The sequence below is a fragment of the Cydia strobilella genome, chromosome 11 (assembly GCF_947568885.1).
Source record: "Cydia strobilella chromosome 11, ilCydStro3.1, whole genome shotgun sequence".
Lineage (NCBI taxonomy): Eukaryota > Metazoa > Arthropoda > Insecta > Lepidoptera > Tortricidae > Cydia > Cydia strobilella.
Genome location: NC_086051.1, coordinates 2072577 through 2100469, shown reverse-complemented (window position 1 = coordinate 2100469; position 27893 = coordinate 2072577). Strand labels below are relative to the sequence as shown.

Genomic DNA, 27893 nt, shown 5'->3' with positions numbered 1-27893 from the left:
AAAAAATACCTAAATCGCAAAATCTTGCAGTTGGATTTACCTGAGTTTGAAGTTAAGCGATTCAACTGTGCTCAGGTGCTCAGATTCAATTTTGCTAGAAGTTTGACCATCTGCACATGTAATTTGCAGGTGAATGCATATATTAATTTGACATTATTTCTCCCTATTTATCCTCAGTGGCGGAGTTGCCCTAAGGCTTGAGTAGGCCCTGGCATAGGGCGGCTAGATATTAGGGGCGGCAGTCTATGGGTGGCTAAAAAATAAGTGCATTCCCGTTACCAGGGAAAGTTTTGGTATTATAGTGAGAAACTTTTACTACGCAACCAACCACGAAATCGCAAAACAAAATTTGGCTGTTTCGTACATTTTGGCTGGTTCATTTTTTTTTTCGCGATTTCAGGCTTGGAAGGTATAGAAAGGTCTGGCCTGGGGCCTAGGGAGGCCAAGGCTGCAAATGCGCCACTGATTGTGCTGTCAATTTATCTTTATAATAATAACTTCGGTAAGGGAGCTTAGTTTCTGTTTAACAGTAAGTGGTCAACAAGTGACATCTGATGCCTTTGTACAAATGATGCGTTTTTCTCTTGTTTTATGTTTCTTTTTGTACAATAAAGAGTTTTACTACTACTACTACTGATCTCTGGTGTATTGCTAAACCAAATTAAATATGTATCCAGAACAAAATGTCATTTTTAACAAATATGATGTTGTACACTGTACAGTATAGTACAGTACAATCAAAGATAGATATAACTCCGTAATAGATGGATACAGTCTAAGGAAAAAACGTGCCTCGAAAATCAAGAAAATTTGATTCTCGTTCAGAGGGCGCTACTAGTTTTGGCCTACAGTCGTATAGATGGCGTTGACGGTTTCTTTTGTTATTTAACAATTTTAACGCATATCAGTGAAAGAACATGGGTCAAAATCATAAAAATAATTAATGCAAATAAAAAAAATCATTTATCTATAGGTATATTTAAATACATTCTATCGTATTTTTATAAATCTTCATTTTTAGTTTTAAAGTGTGTCGACAGATGGCAGTTAATTTACTGGGGTTACAAAATTTACTATGACAGTACCGCTCTAGTATAAGTTACTCTATGGTACAATAGACAGTATGGCTGTCTCTGCATCAAGATGCAAACAGAAAGTAGTTTTATTTTATTTTGAATTGTAATTTAAAAAATTTAATTATTGGTTTTAACATTCAACTTTTTACTTTTAATAGGTAATTCTTTGTTTTATATAGGTGTTTGCTTGAAAAGAAATCAATATTTTTTTGGGCAGGAATGATGAATATAATATAATATAATAACATGTTCTTCATTTCTGAATTAATATTGATCATATGCAGTGTATTTTTAACATGTATTGTAGCAAAAAAAAAAAAAAATAGATTTAATAAATATGTTACCTGAAAATAATATATTTCAGTAAAAGATCAATAAAATTACAATAAAAAAAACTAAATCTAAACTAATCCATAAAAACTAGTCGAACAACCCCCCCCGCATAGCTCCCGACGCAAAGGTGCCCATCACGCTTGCCGCGTTTCCGCGTTGAATCGCGATGGACAGCCTCTTCGCCAGAAACGACCCGGAGCGAAAGCATTTCGGTAAAATATGTTCTGATAACCATTTCATGAGTGATTTTCTTTGTTTCAGATAAATGCATCAATGATGCAACACCACGTGTGCAGTGAAAATGTGTGCCAAATATTCAGTGCAACCGTGTACAGACACAACACATGTGACGTGAATGTAACACACAAATCAATGTACAAAATGTATTGTGGATGTGGACAGTTATTCGAATTTACGTGAAAAATGTGTTTTTTAATAGTGCGCTTTGGATGCAGTGTTCTCCGGTAGATGGCGTTGTCGTCGTTGCTCAGCAAGTTGGGGTGCTCGTTCCGCTATTCTCCACTAGGTGCCGCTGGTGAGTCCACATTTACTCGCTTGTCACGGAAAGCCGTTAGTAGCGCCACCTACTAACGAGTAGCGCTCAACTTGTAGTTACTACCATGCTAGTTAGATGGCGTTACGGGTCCTCTTAGATGATGCTTGACAAAATTAATTGTTTAATTTATTTACATTTATCTACATAATTTTTAGCATTTGATTTGCCTTGAATAGTTCCAATTAATGTTAAAAACAATCTTATTCGTTTATTTATTTGTATCTGTGGTTTTCATACATTCACTGCTTACCCAGGGGGTAGATAAAAATGCAATATTTACTATCAGAAATACCGGCAATTTACCGGTTTACCGGTATTTTCTATGCAATTTTACTGGTTTGCATTCCCTACTACAAACATATATTCTTCTTTTCATCCTGTTTTAACCTCTGCTGGGGTGTAGGGCTCGAATCATATTCTTCCACTGACTCCGGTCCTAGGCAGCTTGGGTAATCTCCACTACCAACCTACTAAACCTATAAAAAAAAGAAAACCAAAAACAGCTTTAAATAAATAAATATGTGCCATTCTCAATCAAAAGGGTACTTATTGTCGGTTGTCAATAAGGCGCTATTTCCATATAGCTTCAATTTGAAATCAACCTTATCGACAACCGACAATGTGGTACCTTTTGGTTGAAGACGTCACATATTAGGGGACATCTTACAGATCAACCTAGCCCCAAACTAAGCAAAGCTTGTACAGTCGCCATCAGATATATCGGAGCGGCCAAGGCGCTCACAAATATCTGAACAAGCCTCTATTATCAAGGCGTTAGAGTGCGTGTTCAGATATTTTTAAACACCTCGGCCGCTCCGTTATATCTGATGGCGACTGTACTATGTCTATTTCTATAAACACATACTTATATACATAGAAAACACCCATGACTCAGGAATAAATATTTGTGTTCATCACACAACCCTAACAGCATTTATACGTCATTATGACGTCGCTGACGTCACATTGTTACCTGGGAAATCAATGTCCTTACCGGGATTGGAAGTTTTGGAACCCAGGACTATCGGCTACACAGGCAGGGTCACCCACTAGGCCAGACCGGTCGTCAATAAGAAGCTAGCAGTAAAATGATTTTCTCAAGTCTATAGGCACAGGGAACTACTTATAGCGTAGGTAAATAGTTTCTTGATTCTACCTATATGTACCAACTTAATTAAAACGTTTTTTATCCCAAATAATTACAGACTTTCCAAATCTAAAATTACCTATCCTGTTAAAATATTAATCAAGTAGTACTTAATTATGTTTGCGTAAAACGAACCATGCCAAATAACAGGTAAGTTCACTAATACCAAAGAGAATAGATAGTATAGAGGGTTATTGCCATAGTAAATTTTGTAGTCACTGTTTTACTGCCATCTATAGACACGATTAAAACTAAAAATGAAAATGTATAAAAATAAAAATAAATTATATACATATATGTATATGGATAAATGTTTTATTTATATTCATTATTTTTATTATTTAACTGACCCATGGTCTTTCACTGATATGTGTTAAAATTGTTAAATATCAAACTCTGTCGTCAATGCCATCTAGCCGAGTGTAGGCCAAAGGTGTGGCGACAATAACTTTTTCTTGATTTCCGTGGCACGTTTTTTCCTTAAGGGGCCCACTCACTATCAGTCCGCCGGACGATATCGGCCTGTCAGTTGTTCGGAACTGTCAAATTTTTGTTCTAACGGACAGGCCGATATCGTCCGGCGGACTGATAGTCAGTGGGCCCCTTTAGACTTTATTCATCTTATACGGAGTTACATATGAAGTGTACACGGAAAGAACATGTCTAGTCAATCCCGGTTTTAAAATTTGGAACCATGTCAAAATGTATGGTAATTCCGTGGCAGTCTTTTTTAACTTAAAAAAAGTTGTGTTACATATATTATACAGTGGTAGCAAAAGATATAACTAATAGTTCATTAAGAGCTCTACATTATTAAATGAAAATCTTATTTTCCGAAAAAAGTGACTAGACATGTTCTTTCCGTGTACCCTTAATATGTCTTTGCTAACACTAAGTAGGTACGTTTATTACCATTAGCTCGCATAGCAACGAGTTTTGGACATTCCTCACTAGCATCACCTTGAACTCGAATAATCCCTGAATTATAATGCCCGGTATGCTTGACAAATTAGAAGATGAGTTCGTTCGATTCGAAAAGGACTTATGGAGTCGCTGTAGTAGCAGTATTTAAGCACTTTACTGTAGTCATGATATTAACGACATTTAACGACACGAACAAAGTGCCAAACATATGTACACAGTACACACATGTGTGGTACATGTATGTGTCGTGTATAATTTTATGAAATGAAAATTTATGCAATTATTTCCTATACATCATATTTGTTGCAATGCCCGTGTGAAAATAATTAAAGACACTTCCGTGCTAGGCTATAAGATACTCGTAATATGGGCTTTGTTACCCGCAAACTGTATTGCTTTTCGTATATTAATTACATGATAAAAATACGCAAGTATAAAGCGTACTAATTGACTAACATGTTATTGCATCGCGGATCGGCAAATCAATATTATGAACAAGTTTGAGAACAAATCAAATTATTTTATTAAATATTTTGATTTGTGTTTTTTCTTTATTTTTTTTTAAAGTAGTCACACTATTATATATAAATTAAAAACTGTAATAGATGTCATATATTAAAGAAAAAGTGACGAAGCCCTCCAGTGGTGAAGGCCGGATTCGAACCGGCGTCTTTAGCTATCGCGGCTAACGCCATGAACCCCTAGGCCACCCCGCCACGGCGGTGCCCGTCCGAATTTCTCGACTATATGCCATCTTAGTAAGACTAGGCGTCTTTGACCAGCTCTAAGGGCAAGCAGTGCGCGCTTGCACCTCCTAAACGAACTCCTTACGGATTTACGTTGTAACGAGAGAGACTGGTGCTGCCATCTATGAACAAGTTTGAGAACAAATCAAATTATTTTATTAAATATTTTGATTTGTGTTTTTTCTTTATTTTTTTCTATTACAGTTTTTAATAATATATTATGGTTTTAAGTTTGATACCCGAATCAAAACTTAAATAAATACAAGTTTTGTAAAGCTACACATAGCGCGATTAATCTTGAAAATGTTTAAATTATGTCAGATGTCATATAATTAAGGTCTGTATAGTCATGTTGATAGAACGTATCAGGGGTCACGGGTTCAAGTCCTAGCCGTTCTATAAATATTTAATTTCCATCACCTACTTACTTACAAAGTAATATTATAACTATAGTTCTGGTAGTTTCCGACGTTTCAGCATACCTCTGTTTTAAATATAGGGAGCTAGTTTAAATGTGATGAGTTAGAATTCGCGCAAGGGATTTATTTGTGTAATTTGTGTGATATTTGTTCCTGAGTCTGAGAGGATGTTTTCTGTTTATTTTATTATATCGCCGTTATGGTGTCTACAGTACGTACCTCATTGACCTGATATCCGATAAGTCATATATTGTAATCCAAACTTAGGGCGGGTTTTACAACACACAATTAACGAACTTATCGACATTCAATATGATGGGATATATAAGCAAATTGCGAACTCAGATGAAGTCGACAGACAGATTAGTGCCACAGGCCCTTTAGGACCCAGCATTTATAGGGACTTAGTTAAATTATAAATCGCAAATCTGTAACTCAAACAGTAATTTTATCACTGACCGAAATTTCAATCAACAAAAAAGGTAAATATGACATTAAAATGCATGTCAGACACAAAACAACCAAAAGAAAAGGTGAGCAAACAACAGCACATCCTTACAAGTAATTTTAAGTATTCTATGACCATTTAAATATGGTATCGAGCCTACAAATCCTCGGGCACAGATGAATATAAACTGCCTTTTTACATTTAAATTACGCGCCTTTCTTTAAAATTTTTGTCAAGGATTTTGACCTGAAAGGGAAAGGGTCACGAGGTAAAGCCAAGTGTACAATTTGTACGTTGAAGTAACAGGATAAATAAGTAACTCTTTAACATACTTTTAAATTAGAAGTGATTTTATCAGGTACCTAATTAACAACAGGACATAGTGAGAGTGGATTTAACGGGATACAAATGTGACAGCAAACGTATAATTACGAACATAACAACCGGCACGAGCAAGTGCTTGGGTTGCGTAGCGAGCAGTTAGCATTATCAATATACTAGTGCTAGCCTCTGGCCGCGACTTCGTCTACGTGCTAAAACTATCCTATGTTCTTCCCCGGGCCTCAAACTATCTCCATACCAAACTAGGTAGGTAACAAACTGTCAGACAGTTATTTTCGCATTTATAATATTAGTAGGTAGGGATTACGTATCTGGTGTGATTTGACCTCAAAATTCATTCATTCAAATAGATGGGATGGGTATTTTGAGTGAAAGAAGAACCTTGCAGAATAGAATGCAATAGGAAGTTGAGTTATTTCTAACCAGAATACTTTCTTCTGAACAACATGGTTCCCTAGTCAACTGGATTCAACACAGTATCCAATAAGACATACAACAAGAAAAACAACCTTTAGGTATTCAAATTTGTGTAGCATAATAATCCCAATACTTACATCAAAATAAATGACACAACATTCACTCAAGCTTTCTCTTAATTATCGATTATTATAAAACGTATTTGAATTAATAAGTGTTAAAAAGGAAACTCAAAATTTGCGACAGCTGAAAAGGTGTATCAACAGTATCAACACCTCAGTTAACTTTTCTGGACCATCTGTGGAGCAAGTTACCTAATGTTACCGTGTTCTACAGTGTTGCTACACAAAAGTTAACTGCACTGTGGATCCACCTTAACAGATATTTCCGAAAACGCAATATAGGTACAACAAAATACCTGCATTCGTAAAATAACGATTTTTCGAAAAGTGTATCTCAAACTTTACATTACGTGTTTATCATTCTCGAGCAATAGCTCCCAAAGTGACTCCAGACTTAGTAAAATGGCGGCTGACTCACGTACCGTTTAACATAATGAAATCTTTTATTTACAAACAAAGCTGTTAAGGGTTAACAGCACCGGATGTGGACAGAAATGGACATAACTCGAAGGAAGTCGCATAAAGAAGAGCGCAATCGATATTGAAATGGGAATTCTTGATTATGCATTGTCTGTTTGATGCCTTTGTTTTGATCGAAACCTGGGTCTGTTACTTGACGCGAACTTGTGCTATTGGAAGTGAAAACTGACCTTAATTTGAGTAAACCTCTAGCGCCCCATCATTCAAGAAAAATTGGCAGTCAAATTTGAATCAATGGTTTTGAATTCTATTTTCTATTACAATTGAATTTGTTTCGTGTTAAAATCTTAATAAAATGATTTAAATTTAATTGGTGGTAATTAATTTGTACTAGTACTAGCACTGTGGAACGCTAGAGGTTATAATATTTGTACAATATCAGATATTGCACGACTAAACTTACCAACCGACCAATATCATCGGTATCAAGTTTATCGATTAACTGAGGTGGTCGGTAAGACGTTGTTATGGTCAACTACGGTCTTGTGGAAGTCTTCACTGTATTAAGGTGATTTACAACGTTAAATTAGTTTGTTCCAAAATTAAAATACCTTCCGACTTTGATGTAAATCAAATAAATCTTCGGATAAAAATCTTCACATGCACCCTCCATCCTTGTAAGTTGTTATTTATATTTACATACATACCTGCAATATTTTTTTATATTTGTATATACAGACGTTATAAAAGCTTTAATGCTAAATCTAAGCTACCAAATTGCATTTTTTACGACATTATAATAGTCATCTGAAGCGTCTCAAAGTGTCTATAATGATCTTTGCAAGTCATAAAATTCGTCGGTTAAGTGGCACCGCCTCGCTTTTGAATAAATGCACAATAGTCGGCGCGGAAGCCAAACATAAGTAACATAACGTTACATTATGACATGAGCAGACTTTACGATCCGACCAACGACGTGCCAACCATCCCAGCTTCCTCTCGCATAGCGACAGGGATTAGAAACGCTCCAAATTCTTATTGTCAATAGTCGAATAATTGAATTTTACGTTTTCTATAACAGTAACATCACCTGCGTTTGCTCTAACATGAAAAAAATAGAACATCCCCAATATTTGGCGTCTCGTTACTCAATGTCTTTCCTTTATGTCGTTATGCGCAAGACGTGTATTGTTCCTCGCGAATTTTGCCGCGGCCGACCCTAGTTTCGTATTAAGCAATTAGGCCCTTATTTATCGGGGGCCAGGACTGATTTATCGCTGTCCCGACTCGGCGGTTGAGACCGTTCGAACGCGGAACGGCAGACGCCTTCCCGCCAGGTGTGCTCGAATTATGAATCTAGCTTTGTTCGGCTTCGTTTCGTTTACAATGGATGCAAGATTTGCACAAAAACGTCTCAGAAAGGGGGCTTTGAAAAAAACTGGTGCAGGCGATGCAAAGCAAACGGTCGGCCGTGGCGCGCCGGACGCCGTCGCGTGCCACGTTTTATTTTGATTTTAATAGGTTTTATACCGGCTCGGCGGCGCGAGCGCACCTTGACGCGTTCGTCGCTCCCGCGTTTAAATGTGCTTTATGATTTAAAAAGCACTACTACTATTCGTTTCAACCGTGTTATTGCCCTTGAGACTGACATTACATCCAAGTCGGCCTGAGGCTTGCATGCAAAATGTGGACTAAACTTCGCGGTTAGATAGCATCTGTCAAATTCGTTCACGTGTGGTTCGTGGTACTTTATGTAAACGTATGTAGAATATGTAGATTGGGTCCGGGCGTGCGTACACCACGGCATTCCTGACGTGCCTTAAGAGGTCTATGCGCTGTGGGAACTCAGTAATAATTACTCGCGGCACCTGCATTCTAATTATTATTTAAAACGTGTGTTTTTTCTTTGAATTGATCATCGAAAGTTGCCTAATCAATCGTTAAACAATTTGAAACTAAAGTGTGTTTTCTTATACCTGTATTTAGTTCTGTGGGATGAGTAATTTCAAACAGTGTTTACTTATCCGCTGTCGGCATCTAGAATGGACTAATAAAATAGTTAATTTACATTGCTTGATAGCGGCCAGAATAGTACAGTCATTATTTTGTACAAAAGCGTAGAATCCCACGGCTTGTGCGAAGTGGTTTCGCTTTTCTGTTAAGTTTAGATTTAAACCCTTATAATCCAAGAGTTACTGCGGTTGGTTAGAGTCCCAATCCAATCCAAATCATGGTTCGATTTTCATCGGCTTTCCTATTTAAGAGACAAATGATCAAGTCCATTTGTTAGAAATGGTTTGGATCGATATCCATTGGCTTTGCCTATTTCGAGTCAACATCTTATTATCTAAAGCTGGATTAATATTTAATACCTGCAAATGGCTAATCTTGACGCTCAGCCACTGAACTGATTTGTGACTTGCAGTAATATTAAAACGCGCGTTTATTCCACATTAGCCATTCTATTAACTACTAGTCATACCAGCATCTGATTTGCCTATAACGGAAATTTAACCCATGACCTTTGGCTCCGTTATCATATCGTATGATACAAGTAACCTCCCTGAGTGCAACTTATTTGGCAACTTTGATAACATATCGTTCACAGTGTTATGGAAATTCGTAACCCTTATTACAAAGTTATAAGGTTCATCTATGGTTATTTTAGATTGTTGCTGAATAGTACTTGAACTTTCGGTTCAATGCCTGCTCGAAGTTACGGATATTTGAGTCCGGTTGGCAACAGAGATTTGACTGAATGAATTACTACAAAATACGTTCATGTTTCCCCGACTTCGGCAAAATTAAAAGGAAAAATTAAATGGCATTCTTGTTGGCAAGACAAAAACGAAAGAATAATAAACGATCAGTCAGTGTTCTAGCGAAACGATCAACTGGTGGTGTCAATCAAAGTTTCTGTCAATCTCCTTCAATCACGTTACACTTGACAATCGGATGAAAGTTCAATCGCGATTGTCAATCTTGCGTCCATGACAGCCACTTCTTGATCGTCTCGGGACTACTTTATCTTTTCATAGGAACAATTGTAGTTTGAGTTTGTACAGGAATTGTTTATATAGTTTTGTAATGTACACAAATCTGTCGGTCGTATAGACCGCGGGCCAGGAGCAATTGCGTAATGCGTAATCCGTTTATTGAAATGCCTGATGGAATGCTACATGCAAAGTTTCATGATTTTGTTATCACTATCATAAAAAAATAAAGCGCTTATTTTTTACATGTTTATGCGACAAGCTGTCGTTTTTTCCACCGCGATACAACCGGCTGACGATTTTTTAAATTCACAATAGCATCTAAACTATCATCTGTACTGACAAAGTATCGAACGGGAGGCGATGAGTAAATTTTTTTGCGTACGTAAGTAAATAAATACTTCATTTTACGAAAAAGAAAGGAATCATGGTTACATCAGATAAAAGTAGTACAAAGGCGAACTAATCTCTTTCAGTTAATTTATATCTCTTCCAGATACGGCATCTTACGATACTTTTTACGTACTATTTGACAGACTCCACACACGAAGCTATAATATATTTATGTTGGTATCTTACGATATCTTACAGCAAGGTATCTTAAGATACCTTAAGATATTATAGCTGGGTATATTACGATATATTTTGGGATATTTCGTCTCTCTCAAAATGTAGGTGCTAGATAGAGAGCGATATAATAAAATATCTGTCGGTATCTTACGGTATCTGTCGGTATATTATCGCTCCGTCTGTGACGGGCTTAACTCACGTTTTAACGACTATAAATATGTTTTAGATTTTTTAGATCTTCGATACAAATGAATGAGTGCTTTTACTGCTATGTACTCTATTAAAATGCTTATTACAGTATCGGATAATATTATATATCACCTTTCATTAGAAAAACCATGTTTTGTCATCTTGGCTAGGCCCCCAGATCTTCTCATCGATTCAACAAAGAGGCTCTCCAAATCTCTTCTCTTAAAAATTTGACGTAAAATGCTTAAACATAAACAAGGCAACAATTTAGTATGGAAATTTCTTGTTCCATTTTATTTAATTTCTTCTATTTTATGTCGCACTATAATAGGGATTACTTTAGCTATAAAGACACTCTCACTCGATAAATACTCATTTAAGCCTCGACTTACTTTATGATTTCATTGACTACTTCATAGCAAAAAAAAAACATTTTATTAGAAAGAATGAAATACATTTATTTATTCAACATCCTAAAAACATTGGACAATGCTTTGAAATAACATATACAACACAAACTAGATGCTGAATAGGATCCCCACTCAGCATAATGCCACGGAAAGCTATGACGCTGATTTTCAGTGGATACCTGACTTAAAATTAAGCTACAACTAAACTAAAACTAAAAGAGTCAGTTGTCACGTCAATCGCAGATTACAGAATACCGACACAATGAAGAGGGTAACTACAAAATAAAATAAACTTAAATTAGTCGGTATTAACTTATCGATCGATATTTTTCATGACGCTCCATAAGCTTATTTGATCGATGCGCCGTGACACGTCTGTCAATCACGAAGTGTCAATGCGTTCCCGCGGCTGTCAACGTATGAATGGAATTAGATTGGTTTGAGATTAACGCTGCGGGTGCTCTTGTCGTCTGTAAAATAATAGTACATTGTGCAATTTCTACAGCCCTTCTTACACTATGGACTGTTACGTCAGTTACTTGTACCAAAGATAGATATAACTCTAATAACAAAACTTCCGTGAGACATGGACATATTAAATATATTAATAACGGGTCACTCACGTGTTTTAAGTCGAAAACGCTCGACATGTTTCACTCCGTACCGAGGAGCGTTATCAGGAGCTTGCGTAACCCGTACGTACCCGTACGTGAGTGACCCGTTATTAATATATTTAATATAGATATAACTCTGTAATAGATGGATACAGTCTAAGGAAAAAACGTGCCTCGAAAATCAAGAAAATTTGATTCTCGTTCAGAGGGCGCTACTAGTTTTGGCCTACAGTCGTATAGATGGCGTTGACGGTTTCGTTTGTTATTTAACAATTTTAACGCATATCAGTGAAAGAACATGGGTCAAAATCATAAAAATAATTAATGCAAATAAAAAAAAACATTTATCTATATTTAAATACATTCTATCGTATTTTTATAAATCTTTATTTTTAGTTTTAAAGTGTGTCGACAGATGGCAGTGAATTTACTGGGGTTACAAAATTTACTATTACAGTACCGCTCTAGTATAAGTTACTCTATGCTTGTACATATTGGCTGAAATTGTAAACGAGAGTCAAATAGTAACTACGGATGCAAAATGTATGACTGTATGTAGTACTAATAAATAAATATTATAGGACAATATTGCACAGATCAACCTAGTCCCATAGTAAGCTTAATAAGGCTTGTGTTGTGGGTACTAGACGACTATATATACGGGGTGTTTTTAATATAATAACTTAATAAAAATAAGAACATAATGCGATATAATTTAATTTTTTTTTCTTATCGACGTTTCAGCTCACATGAGTGACACATTTTTAGTGATGACATCACTAAAATACGTGAACGTAACACGAGAGTTTTTAGTGTTTTATTGCAAATTTATGAAGCGCTGGTGGCCTAGCGGTAAGAGCGTGCGAATTGCAATCCAGAGGTCGCGGGTTCAAAGTGTTCAAACCCCGGGTACCAATGAGTTTTTCGGAACTTATGCACGAAATATCATTTGATATTTACCAGTCGCTTTTCGGTGAAGGAAAACATCGCGAGGAAACCGGACTAATCCCAACAAGGCCTAGTTTCTCCTCTGGGTTGGAAGGTCAGATGGCAGTCGCTTTCGTAAAAACTAGTGCCTACGCCAATTCTTGGGATTAGTTGCCAAGCGGACGCGAGGCTCCCATGAGCCGTGGCAAAAATGCTGGGACAACGCGAGGAAGATGATATTGTAAATTTATATTGCTTGTTCATCGTTAGTTCACGTTTGTTTAGTAAAAATTGTTACATCCTAAAATCCAGTTTTTTTAGGTAGGCCAACCATAGTAAAGTAAATTTGTTTACAGTCTACCAACAGGCAGTAAGTAATTAAAAGCTTGTAAAAAGGTTAAACAATTCCAAGTATGCAGTAACACAATTATAATCCAGAGCGGAAACCACGGTTAATAATGTGTTTTTGCGGCGTATAAGTTACTGTTGATTATGGCATACTTGTAAAGCGGACGCCGGCGCGCGCGCCGCCCAGATATTCAGAATTGCTAGCATAAGCTTGTTATGCTAAAAACTGCGATACATGGCATAATTAGTCGGAATGGTAACTGGGTGAATAGAATTTTAGACCGATACTAATCTGTCCACGACTTTAATCGAAAATGTCGCTTATAAATAACATATTATATATCATTTAACGTTTATGTTAAAACAAGCGTTTTGATAGACCTAAAATGTTGACAAACATTAAATTAAAAAAATTTTGGTAACGCCAGAGACGTGAAAAGTGTCAGTTTAAAAATTGATTCGCCCATCTACTAATTCGCTAAACACGAACAGGTAAGAGGTGGAACTCACGACTACCTATAATTTGTATCTCTTGAAATCGAGAGTGAGTTGGCATCTAGTCAATACTAGTGAGAAGCTTGTCTTTTGGACAAATTTTCAATAAAAAACAAAAAAAAAAACATAAATACTATCGTATGGAATATCTAAAGTCTTGTAAAAGTTACTACAATAGCCATTCACCGCCACAGTACCGTTAACGATAACATAGCCATAGATTATATCAGTGATGTTTCCAGTGAAATGGTACATCTTCGGTTGCTCATACGGGACGCTCTCTAAAACATGCTTTTGAAAACATCCTTTGTATGCATATAATATTTCTGTTTTCTTCCAAATTGCTATAATTAACGAATTGTAAACACTGTCGTAACACCCATTACCTCGCAACTACATCATCAGTAGGTAGAAAAGAAACTTACTATTAAATCTACCACAAAGCTCAGGAGTAATCGTTCGCGAGGCACGGAATCAAGATGCATGTATTAAAAAAAAACTGTTGCCTTTGAAATGTTTATAGGGAAATGGAAATTACTACGCGCAAACGCCTGAACACAATGTATCATACAATTAACATGTGGTTATGATACCATCGTGAAGATGAGCTCAATTAAGTTTTTCCTGTTCCCTAATCCGATATAATTGTAACTTCGCGTGGGGTAATTTAGAACCACTGGAAGTATAATAAACAATATAACAATGGGGTTGGTCTGATTTTTTATTGGTAAAATGCAAAATTAACAGTTAACAAGGTGCATATGTTGTCGTATCAAAACCAGTTCAAAACCACATAACAAATTAGGTATTAAATTAAAATCTAACTCACTGTAGTATGCCCAGTAGCTATCTTGAGTTACCTGGAACTTTAAGGCTTTTATTTATTGCTATAGCCCCATTTAGAAGGTTCAAGAATTGTCATGCTATTTTCAGTACATTGCGGCATTTGGTCGATAGACTAAATTCATTTTACTCTGTAGTTAGCAATATAGCAATGTATCGAATATTGCATGTGTTCTTGAACAGTCTAAATAATGCTTAAGTAATGTAAATGTAAGTAAATATAACTAAATTAAACTCAACTAACTTTATAGTTATAGTATGTCGCTATACTTGATAGCTAATGATAGCAGCAATTATCATACGAAACTATAACGATTTCATCTGTTTTTATGACTAATCAGCTGTTAATGACGTGGTAAAGCGTCGGTTTCTTTATTGGTGTGAAACTCGATATGCTCAATTTGTAATCATTAATATAATAGAATATACTAACCATATTAGAATAATATACTTAATAAGGTATACGGTTACATATTTGAATCAATTTGCACTGACATGGAATAATTAGTCATAATATAATTATTATTTAAATTATATGTTAATAAATTAAAACTATGACATCGGATTATATCGCGTATACTTAATTTATAATACATTCCGACCCCGGGATGTATTATAAATTCAATATACGCGATATATTCCGATTTCATAGTTTTATTACATGAGTAACTATCGCAGTAAGCAGTAACCAAAGTCAATATTATATATGTTATTATTTACGTATGTATCAATTTCTAGTACTAGTTTTTGTCGCTAAAAACTATTGTACAAAGAAAATAAACAGAGTAGTAGTTTTGTATGTAAAACTTCAATTTCTTTGTATTACAATTTCTAACATCGAAAACTTGAGATTCATCGAATTTCATGTTAATTCAGAATCTCATTTTAAAATGAGAGCGTATCTTCGATGGTATGGCGGTGGCTAGGTTCGTGTTACTCTTAAGAGGGGAGAATACCTACTAGGTTGGTGTCACTTAAGAGGGGAGAATACCTACTAGGTTCGTGTTACTCTTAAGAGGGGAGAATATCTACTAGGTTGGTGTCACTCTTAAGAGGGGAGAATACCTACTAGGTTCGTGTCACTCTTAAGAGGGGAGAATAACTACTAGGTTCGTGTCACTCTAAAGAGGGGAGAATACCTACTAGGTTCGTGTCACTCTTAAGAGGGGAGAATAGCTTCTAGGTTCCTGTCACTCTTAAGAGGGGAGAATAGCTACTGACAATAGGTACTTTTTTCATACAATTTCCATTTTGGGAGAAAACGGATTCCACTAACTAAATCTTAACAAATCACTTTGATTTTGATGTCGCTCGCTTTAGCATAAATTCTAGGTTTGTTTCGTTAAAAAAAAATGTTTTTCACACAATTTGATTCACACTTAACTTATAACTTCCGGATCCGTTAAAAGTAGCTTTCGTGTGCTTCGTATGTATGCGCCGGCGCCATATTAATATTAATGTATGTAGTTAGCACGCCAGCCTGGTTACAGGAGTTTAATGATCGGGATGGTACGGTGTTTGTTTAATTCATGTTTCTTAGGTTAGGCATTTTGTGATTTGGTTGTAAAACTTCAGTACAAACATAATAGTAATTTATGTGACTGCTACATAATGAAAGGCATTAAATAAGAGTGTGGTTTTATGACACGAGCTGAAAGCGAGTTTTATAAAAAGAAATTCTTACAAAACAATCTTTACGCTGGCCGTATTCATACTCATACTCATTTATTGATATTATTCTTAAAATACTACATGTCAACATCAGAAAATACAAATAATTTGCGGTTTAACGCATCATAGAGGGTTGATGTTATAGGTGTAGGTAGATAAACATTATGATGTGGATGTACTTTACTAAATAAATAAACATTATAAGAAAACCAGTCTAGCCACCAACCCTGCCGACAGCGGGTACCACGAACATAGAAATTTGTTCTTTTGCCTCTCTAACGAACGAACGAATGAGCGTTATAAGATATACTCGTATCGTATTTGGTACAGGATGGAAAGTAAATTATTAAAGGTGTAATTCAACAAGACAATGTTCCAAATTCAAAAACAAAAGCTACCGAGTCCAAGGAGTAGAAACGTATTTGATAAATACAAAGTTACAATAATAATACTTATATACCTTCGGGAGATATATCGTCGTGTAAAAAATGCGAACAAAGTCATTCTATTACTGACGGTCACGTATATGAAGATTAAAGAATTGCAAATTTTTCGTCACCATTTTCTGTAAACTACAAATTGGACAGGTGCCCATAATTTAATGCTCTGATAAAAAAAAAAACATACAAACGGGCAATGTTTTGTCCACCCGATTTGCATAGACGAGGGTGGTCCTAGCCGTATTAATAGGTTTTTTATCTGCACATTCTCATTGAAATAAAAATGCACTAACTCCATCCACGATTAGCCAATCTAGACCTTATTATGACTCAATAAAGTTGGTTATTAGTTGAAAGAGCTCGTGAAGACATACTCGTTAGTTCCATTGCAAAAACATCCTAATTAACATCGGTTCATTAAAAAGGTAGGTTATAACGTTTTTAAGTTAAAGAAGCGCGCCGCTTGAACCGAAACGCGCGGTTTACGTTAGTGCGTCACACTTGGCGATTTTAACGTTAACATCTATTTTTAGTTATACAATTCATTCATGAGACTTTCATAACTCTTATATAAAAACGTGTTATACAGGATGTCCCTAAAACCAACGCCAAAACGCCAAAACTTACGCTACAAGATTAAGCAAATTTACCCACTCCAGAGTGGTTACATGCGCGTTGGCGACCCTAACACCGCACCCTCGTTGAGCTCTGGCAACCTACTCACCGGCGGTCAACACTATGAGTAGGGTCTAGTGTTATTTGGCTGCGGTTTTCTGTAAGGTGGAGGTACTTCCCCGGTTGGGCTCTGCTCTAGATCTGGAATGACATCCGCTGTGCCCTCTTTTGGACGTAGTTTAAGGACAAACTTTATTTGACTAATTTAATTTAGTGTGCAGTTAAAATCGCATTCTGAATTCTGATACGGCGTGCCATGCCAATGACCCTTCTTTAAAATTAAAAATTAATAACCGTGTAATACATTTGAAAACTTTTATGTCTGTCGGTATATGCGTACGATTTTGACGAGCACCTATATTGTTTTAGCATTGTCTGCAATTCTGAATTAGTATTTCGTAATTATCTCATCTATCGTGTAAGGTTTATTTTGATATTATCGCAAATTATAACAGTTTAACAATTATTTTATTTAATTGTACGGAGCAGCGGCGGCTGGTGATTCTATATTATGGGTGTTCACTATCACAGTAAAAAACTACACATTCAATTAACCGACACAAAATACGGTCATTGAACTCTCTTATAGAATTTCGCTATTACGAATATCTTGACCACCGATAGACGCTAACTGCAGTTCATTTTACAAATGGATTCTAGGTTGTGAATGTTGTTTTAAAATTTTATGGAAATATGTGCTAAATTGTTAACACATCGGTTTCGGTCCAAGCAAACTCACCGCACAGCCGTCGCCCGGCCCGCCCGCGCCCGCTCCAAACAAGACATATGTACTTAGGTAGGTAACACGATAAACTAAAACACTTAGTTACTTTTATCACAGCGACATAACACAACTACGGTGTTTTTGCATATTGATCTTATTTAATGACATATAAGTTTTTGTTTTTGACGAACATTGTTACGAAAGTTCAAGGTTTTCCTTTTATATTGAACTCGAGTCGATTTTGTAAACTTTTTTCACATTCTCCCGTTAAATTCATTCATTTTAAATACCTCACAACAAACAAATTATGTGCACTTACTGCTTAAACTCTTGGTTAATTATTTATAATAAAAAAATGCCAAAATTCCATTCACGCGCGTACTTTAAAATTGACTACTAACTAAGGTCTGTTTACAAACAAGTGACAATATGGCGCGTACAATGCGCGCGCTTTCGACGAGAGGGCGCAAGGTCAAACGGGCTACGGAGCGCCGCTCCAATTTTACCTCTTTCTTCATAGAAAATCTTCTGTTTCACGTGCGGAACTGTAGCGAAACTTCTCTTTCGCTCTCATTGAATTTCCTATTGATTTTATGTACTAAATCTTTTTCATAGGAGCGCAATCCAAAGCGCTCCGCTTCGCGCGTTACCTATGATTCCTATGAAATTATAGGAGTAGGCCGAGTAGTATAGGCCGTCTATAAACTTATAATGAATAAAGGTAATTATTTAATTGGTATTTTACTTTTGTACGATAGATCTTAAAGAGTAATATATTAATTAGGCACTATAATTTCATTATGATTATTTATGGGAGTGCACTGCACAAGCGCTCCTTAGAGGAAGCCGCGCCTGGTACGGAGAATTTATTTTAATTAATTTATCTTGTGTGGTGATGACTTGATGAGTCAATCGAAAAAACCAGATCAGAGACATTTCTTACTTTACTGCTACTGTATGCAATATAATATTTGCATATTGTAATTGCAGATTTACTTTAATTATAATTAATTGCAGATTACGTCTTAATAACTAATGTAAAGACAGGAAACACCCGCACGCAGTGCCAATTGACATGTCAAACTGTATGAAAACCGCTCTTCGCGGCATCGTTAATACTTATCTGTAACAAACTACTCTTTTTTTCGTTTATTTGCGTCAATTAGTACATAATAAAGGGTAATAGCAGTATGTGAGACAAGTGTCAAGATTAGTGAAATAAAACATTTAATAGGTGTGTTTGTCATTATAATCAGCTTTTACGTACGCGTCTTAGAAGTACAATCAGCAAAACTATTCGCTTAGCACCCGTATACTGTTAAAGGAGAAAACACCATACATCATTAAATAAAGGATTTAATACATAAAAACCACGGAAAACAGGCATAGCTTAGGTAAAACACACTTCGACAACAAAATGGCGAGCGATCCTCGTCTGACAGTTCGGGACGCGCCAATCGTAATGTGACCATCCACAGTCCACACTAATCATAGGGCTGATCTATATGTGTCAGCAACTCAGTACGTCAATCAATATAATTTTCTAAAACTCTTTATTTATTTATGCCACCCCGTGTGTAAGCACCGCGAAGCAATTCTTAATTCATGACAGGCCGGCTTCGCGCCCAAATTCGAAATGAGAACGCGTGAGAAACCGCTCGCGGCCTCTCGAATTACCTTCGGGAATGTGAGTGAACGATGTAGGTAAAGGTAAAGACAGTGTATGGGCTGATTTTTTACCGAAGCGTTAGCAAATGTATCTGTTTTTACTCGGGCATTTTTTTTCGTATGTCCGGATGTTCTCCTCTACAGGTAGCAATTCTCAACCGAGTCTCGTGAAATTTTGTGAGCAGGTTTGATTGTATAGTTTTTTTTTTTTTTTTTTTTTTTTCAAAATGGAGCATTACATTTATTCAGTTTTAAGTTATGCTCATGAGGTTTACATCTCACAGAGACACTAGTATTAGTAGGGAAATATGTACGACCCAGCAGGCCAGCAGCTTATTAACAATAACAATTATCCGTCTGTACCTACGTTAGTTTTAAAAGTTTTCAAGTTACTAAATTACGGTGTCAGTTTGTTCTGCTACCTTGGTCATTTTCACACGTTACAGTAATGGTAAAATAATAAATAAATAACAATGCAGTCATGGTGTCGGCACTGCCGCAGGCTGGTTGCTTTATTATCTCTGACTCTGGTGACCATAAACACAAACTGAACGGAGAAATTACTGAAACTAAATATATAAACCTAAATACATAGAAAGTAATTTAGTTTTCACATCACCAATTCGAAAAAGAAGTTTTTCTTCCCTGCTAGTAGGGATTAAAGTGGCACTTTTCTTCCCTGCTAGGAGGGATCAAAATAACACTTTTCTATATTAGGACTCTATTTGAAAAAAAAAAAAAAAAAAAATTGCACAATATTTTTTTAGCTTAAATAATATTTGTAAACATCATAATTACCTCATAGGCGATGTGAAAAGCAGTATGTGTCACATGGTATCAAAATTATTTCCATCTTAGGCGTAACACACTTGAATCCCTCACTACGCTCTGGATTCTACTTTAGAATCCCTCGTTACTCTCGGGACTTTATTATAGAATCCTTCGCTTCGTTTAGGATTCAATGTACGCCCTCGCCGTAAATATGTCATTTTGCTCCCTTGTAACACAATCTACTATTGTTCTTAGGGGAAAAATATCGTTGTCTGGAAAAGCAATGAGATTGAATCTTAAAGAAATTCGTGGTCCGATGGATGATTGTTGCATCGCTGTGTTGTCGACCGGTCTAGCCTAGTGGATAGTGACCCTGCCTGTGAAGCCGATGGTCCTGATAAGGGAATCCGGGTAAGGGCATTTATTTGTGTGATGAACACAGATATTTGTTCCTGAGTCATGGGTGTTTTCTATGTATTTAAGTATTTTTATCAATACATATTATAAAACAAAGTCCCCTGCCGCGTCTGTCTGTCCCTATGTTCGCGATAAACTCAAAAACTACTGAACGGATGTTCATGCGGATTTCACCTATCAATAGAGTGATTCTTGAGGAAGGTTTAGATGTATAATTTGTAAAGGTTTCGTGTAAATTGGTTGAACTACCCGTGCGAAGCCGGTGCGGGTCGCTAGTATTATATATATCGTTGTCTGAGTAGTGAGTACTCATAACTCATAACACAAGCCTCCTTGGGCTTACCGTGGGACTTGGTCAATCTGTGTAAGAATGTCCTATAATATTTATTTTATTTATTTATTTATGTAAAAGCGGTTGAAAAACGGCCCATGCATTTCCGCTTATTGGCTATACAAGCCTATCGCATCACGACACTTTCGCATAAGTTGCATGTATGTGTAAGTTGAGTTGAGTTGAGTTTAAGTGCGCGGCATTGTGGTTTGTGGTTTATTAAACCGTTAGGTTCCGAAATCATAAATTCATTTAAATTAGGCAAACCACGGCCAATTCGCGTTGTAGTGACACTGACAAGTCAATAAAAAAGTCAATGAAACTAATTACAAAGTGCGATGTAGATTTTTGATTTCATTTATGCATTTCTGATAATAATAATTTGTTAACTCATTACTCTCATTAGGTACCCGTCTGTACCAATCGATCAACCCACCAATCAAATGTTTACATTCAGTTAAAATTGTCCCACCGCACAACACCTATCATCGTCACCGCAGCTTGTCAATTTGCGGGCGAATTCGGCCCGATCCGGACCGGTTGTCCGACTGTTTGGAAAACAGATCCGGTTCTCGTAATACCTACATCCCTTACCAATCACAAAACGACTTATGTCCACGCGTAATCCATTAAACTTAAGACGTGATGCGAATGATGCGATACGCGGATTTTTTAACTTAAGCGTATCTCGATTGGAAATTGAACTTTATTGCTAATCGATTTAGGTGTACATTTGATTGGGTTGGCTGTTACTAAGTGCTGCATTTTAAAGGTTTTATCTCGTAACACTCGAGTATTCAATGATCTTTATTTTCTTTGGAATGTTTGGCGGTTTTTTGAACGTGTACTGTGACATGTTTAGGGCTTTGATAATTCGTATGAATAATTGGTACATATGTTTTGCAAGTATCTGTTAGTTTTATATTTAAGTAACGACACATCAAATTCGCGTCAAAAGCATGCCATGGCAATCAAACAATACTTATAATCATGCCTCGAACTTTTAGTGCGGATGACGTCAAATTAACGTCGTTTTGCCTGTGTGCAAAACGACGCGATAAATACGTTTTACGAGTTATTTATCTGAATGACGAGATTGACGATTTTAGACAAAGACGTTATGTACTGCTCAATTTAAATTTAATTAAACAGGTTGATAAATGATATATGTTTACGACAAAATTATTTGTAATCATCATAATTATGTGTGGTTGTACGTCATCGACACAAAAAAATCGAGCCCTGCATATAATGAAAAAAAAAAAACCGGACAAGTGCGAGTCGTACTCGCCCGGGTTCCGTACTTTTTAGTATTTGTTGTTATAGCGACAAAAGAAATACATCATCTGTGAAAATTTCAGCTGTCTAGCTATCACGTTTCATGAGATACAGCCTGGTGACAGACAGACAGACGGACAGTGGAGTCTTAGTAATAGGGTCCTGTTACCCTTTGGGAACGGAACCCTAAAAACAAAAAGATATAGGTAATGCGTCTAAAAATCATTACAATGCACTCTTGACATTACACTCTCATCATATCATCATCTCATCACATCATTCACTCATTGACTCTCGGCATTGATTAGTTGCCTGACATAAAAAAAATATTTTTATTTATTTATTTTTATTTTATTATTTTACACTGCGAACTACAAAACAAATAAAAATACGAAGATACAATACCCTACGAGAAAACACAAAAATTTAAGTATTTAAATTTGGGCGACGACATAACAGCGTGGCTCCGTTGCGTCGTCTGGCTTCAAATTCATCAATCATCATTCATTCATTCATGCATTCATTCATTAGTCCCCAAAGTAGACCGAGCCGAGTAGGAATATCTTTGTATCAGTATTTAATGGAATACTTATTTATTTATACACGAGCGCTGGTGGCCTAGCGGTAAGAGAGTGCGAGTTTCCGGAAATCGCGGGTTCAAACTTCAAACTCCGCTCCGGCTCGTACCAATGAGTTTTTCGAAACTTATGTACGAAATATCATTTGATATTTACCAGTCGCTTTTCGGTGAAGGAAAACATCGTAAGGAAACCGGACTAATCCCAACAAGGCCTAGTTTCCCCTCTGGGTTGGATGTTAGGTAAGGCCAAATTAGCCTCAAAAAAGCTCGGTGTGCTCAACAGATCGAGACAGTATTTCACGCCGGCCCACCGCCTACAGCTGTATAAAGCGCAGGTTCGCCCACACATGGAATACTGCTCTCATCTATGGGCAGGGGCACACCCCAATACCAGCTTCTCCCTCTGGACCGCATCCAACGAAGAGCGACTCGAATTGTCGACTGCCAGCGTATTTCGGAACGGCTTGACTCCTTGGCGCTGCGTAGAGATGTGGCCTCGCTCTGCATTTTCTATCGCGTGTATAACGGGGAGTGCTCCGAGGAATTGTTCGGATTAATCCCGCTTCTTTTCGCCATAGCCCTACGCGACAACATTGCCATCCTCACCACTTAGATGGTTGGCAGTCCTCAACTGTGCGTTTCTTTAGAAACTTCTTGCCTCGCACAGCTAAACTGTGGAATGAACTGTCGCCTGCGGTATTTCCGGACCGATATGACCATCAAACCTTCAAGAAAAGAGCGTATTCCCACCTTAAAGGCCGGCAACGCACTTACAACCCCTCTGGTGTTGCGGGTGTCCATGGGCGGCGGTAATCGCTTACCATCAGGTGATCCGTCTGTTCGTTTGCCTCCTATTTCATAAAAAAAAAGTGGGTATGCACTTTTGCAACTCGCTGTAATTACTGTTTCGCTTCATCAGGCCAGGCGGAAATTGTCTCTCATATTAAATGTTATGTAAAATTTAATGACACGCTAGGTAATCGCGAGGGACGTTTGCATTACGAGCTTACTGAATATCGGAGAATAATTTTATTAGCGTACGGTAAATTTTTACTTTAGGTGCATTCCACGAGAATGTTTGTATTAAGTACATGTGTAAGTCTTGTGCTTGTAATAACAGGTTGTGAATATGACGTTTCTGGTTGATGAAATGACACTTTTGACACTGACAAATCATATCCAGATCAAATCCAGATCAAATTCATAACTTGTTGTTACAATCAGAATACGCCTCCAGATAGCGACTACAGAGTCACTTTTGCTTATGGGCTGACTATGTACTGATTCTGTTTAGTTTTTTTGGGCTGAGTAAAAAAAGTATTTAAAAAAGAAAGTGAACTTTAAACTGTCACAGCACCGATTGCAATCTCGATCAATTATAATAGAGATTTGCAAAAAACGGCGGATTTCTTTCAGATAACCACCCCTATCTATAGACAAGGATTTGTTTTTTTTTGCCGAACCCATAGACTACGAACACGTGCTGCCTCAAAAATCACGTCCCTGTTTTTTTAATATTAATATGTAGTTTCTATATGATGTATTTGTGTAGGGTGGCCAGGTTTAGGACAGGTTTGCGGGTGATGTGCCGTCGGAAATTTTCTCAAATTGCCGAATTTCCACATGGGAAAACTTCGGAAACTTCTCATATTTTTGTATGGGAATCGCAATATTCCACTCCTTTATTTCCTTTAAAATTTCCAAGAACTTTTCCAACTTTTTTGGAAATTTGTCGCAACTTACATATTTGTAGGTTTGAGACACGTTGTATTTAAGTTATTGACATCGTCAATTATAGCAAATTGTTCTTGCCAATTTTTTAAGTGTGTACATGGTATTAATGTAGAAAACTTCATAAGTTTCTCATATCCTATTATAGTACTTACGAATTAACACCTAACAATTATTGTACCACCTAATGTTATATTATAACTACGAACGTATTTTATAACACTTCCTTTTCATTTTACAAAAAATCTTCAATAAAAACGTAGGTGATTTTGCAGGCGTATAGGTAGTACCTACTGTAAGTCAGCAGATCTGTTTAACTTCCCTTATTCAGCAGTACCACCATAAAACTTAATATTACAACAAAACCATTGTTTATAGGCTCTTCAAAATTCAATAATACTCGACTATAACCATAATTTGACCCCTTCAAAATTTTTGCCAATCCAATTGCGTCGTTACACGCTTAATCGCGCACATCATCTTAAAGGGCGTAAGTTTTGGTGGGGTTTGCTTTACCTAAGTCTTTGCAAAACGGGACTGTCCTGCGTAAGTGCGCCGTTTAGTCGCCGTGGGCGCCGGGTGTGGCAGATGGCCCGAGACGGTCCCTTTTCAATAGCCCATCTTAGCCGTGTTCCTAGTTTTTAGGGTTGCGCGGGCACTAATTTTGTAAGTTCTTGGGAAGTTTTGTTGACATTACACCCGGAATTAATTTGTCGTATCATTTGTGGACAGTTTTCTGGGTTATTTATGTGAGTTTAATAACATATATACCATAATATAGCTGCAATACCACATACATACTAATTATTCTGGTTCTTAACCCTTAAATGCATAGTGTAGGATGCCTCCTTCCTACATAACAAAAACATCTAATTTTATACATAATTAGATAAAATCTATTTGTTCCTATATATTATTTCAATAGTAAAACGTTTTCCGATTTTTTACTTAAATTTACGCAGTATTTTTAATTTATAAATAAAAAATACATTAGTTTTAAGAAGAAATGTCGGAAAACAATAAAAAACAGAAGTTGATGATTTTTAGTATGTTAATTTGGAATTTTTTTCCGGGTTTGTAATTATTTTATATTTAAAAACTTTATCATAGGTATATTAGAAATAGTGTACCTTTCTGGTGGTACAGTAAGATTTTTCATATATCTCTTACTGAAACTTATATATTTACATAAATATGATTTGGCCTATGCAACTTCTAACACTGATTTTGTAGTGAAAATAAATTAAAAATTAAATTAAAATTAAATTGTCATTTATTTCAGGCCTAATACACCCATATGTGTTAGTAACTTACATAGCTAATAAAAATAATGTTAGTGCAATTACAAAACAAATTAACATGCAAATTAACTAATGACTAGGAGCTAACTTAGGGCTAGGACACACCGGGTGAGCCTTATAAATCTAACATATCACCACAAATTATCATCATTTTTGACTAGGAAATGCAACAAATAATTAAAACTCCACACAATACAATTCAAATTAAATAATTAAATTAAAAATTCAATAAATAAAGTTCAATAATAATTAAAATTACAATTACAATTACATACAAAATAAATGTTATAATTTTTTTACCATTTTTCCCATAATCAGCAAACAATAACGCATATATTATTAATTTCGGGCAAAAAGAAAAAATCATGCATTTTTAAGGGTTAACTTAACCTCATGTTTATAACTAGGTCGTTTTCCGTAAAGGTACCTACAAGTTGGAATGTTATTTCATAGAAATACATAGAAACCAGTAGTATCGCAACGATACGTCGTTTGCTGCCTGCATCGTGCACGTCTAAATATTACGTGGATTTTAATGATACCTCCGTTGTACCTACGCTTTTTTGTGATAAAAACCTAAATTAGTTTGTCATAAATTGCATTTCTAAATCGTAATGTATACTCAATAAATTTACACGGAACCCTTTAACATCCTAAACAAGATACACTTTACAATATTTTTTCCCCGCGCGATCTGATTCTGATCGCAACCATTGTATCTCCGATTGTATTCACGGAACAATCCTCGTTTAAAACGACTCAACTCCCACCAAATTTAACCACACTTACGTCCATCTAAAAACGTATTGTAGAAGAGAACTTTTAAAATCCACTTTTCTTAGGCAAATTGCGATATACTATTTGCGATGTTCTGGGATACGAGTGTGAGAACGGGGAACAATGAGGGATAAACCGGGTTATGTATTTTTTGCCGTTTAGCTGGAAACAGTAATCCGGCTTGAACGTTTTTTGGTGGCTTGTTTTCATTTGTGTGCGTTTTACGCGTCTTTTCAAGTTTTCATGGATTGTAGTCATTTTGTGGTTATTATGTCATCCCTGAGCGTACTCTTGTACGGGGCTGAGACCTGGACATCGTATGCCAAGCACGAACGTCGTCTTAACGCTTTCCACATGCGCTGCATCCGGAACATTTTGAACATACACTGGAAGGACAAGGTAACAAACGAGAGGGTGCTTAAGATTGCACAGCTGCCCAGTCTCTTTGCGCTGCTAAAGCAGAGACGCTTACGCTGGCTGGGGCATGTGCATCGAATGCAACCTTCTCGTCTGCCGCGGCGTGTTTTGCTTGGCGCCATAGCTGATGCCAGGAGAAGCGTCGGTCGGCCGATGCTACGGCATAAGGACTGTGCCAAGCGGGACATGCACGCCTTCAACATACCGGTTCATAATTGGGAGGAGCTTGCCGAGAACAGAGACAAGCGGCGCAAACTGGTGTTCGACGGCCGTAAAATCCACGATGGCGCTTGGTTTAAGACACTCGCTAGTAAGCGAGCCAAGCGTCATCAGAGCGACGTCTGTTCGCCACGGGCACAGTACACCTGCCAGGCTTGTGGGCGTGTTTGCCGCTCCCGTATTGGCCTGCACAGCCACGGAAAATGTTGTCGCCCTACCTGACACTGTTACCCATAGTCTGCAATAGACTTTAAGGCCATTCATTGATTGATGTCATCCCTAAAATAAGGTTTAAAGGACTATTAGGTTTTCTTAAAAATAGGTAACGTATTGGCAACATATATTGTACCGAACTGTATTATATTTGTTGTATAGGTCTATAGTTTAATCCAGATGGTTAATGAGGTTTCTTGTTCTTCTAGGAATCTAGTTAACTTTTATATGGCAGTCCTCAACTTTTGACGGTCATAGAGAAACTGATTCCACGGGGATTTCACGACCCTCAGCAATGAGGAACACGACGCGAGGAGAAGGGAATGTTCTCCATAAACTTC

The 27893-nt window shown here is 36.7% G+C and overlaps 1 protein-coding gene across 4 annotated transcripts in view; it reads left to right on the top strand.

The window, feature by feature from the left end:
* The window catches only part of LOC134745397 (mitochondrial cardiolipin hydrolase-like), a 283608-nt gene that overhangs the window by 3416 nt on the left and 252299 nt on the right, over positions 1–27893 (top strand). For all 4 annotated transcript variants that reach the window (XM_063679439.1, XM_063679437.1, XM_063679438.1 and 1 more), the window contains exon 4: positions 1671–1944. The gene's annotated coding sequence lies outside the window, so the exon portion shown is untranslated. The remainder of the gene's footprint in view (positions 1–1670; positions 1945–27893) is intronic.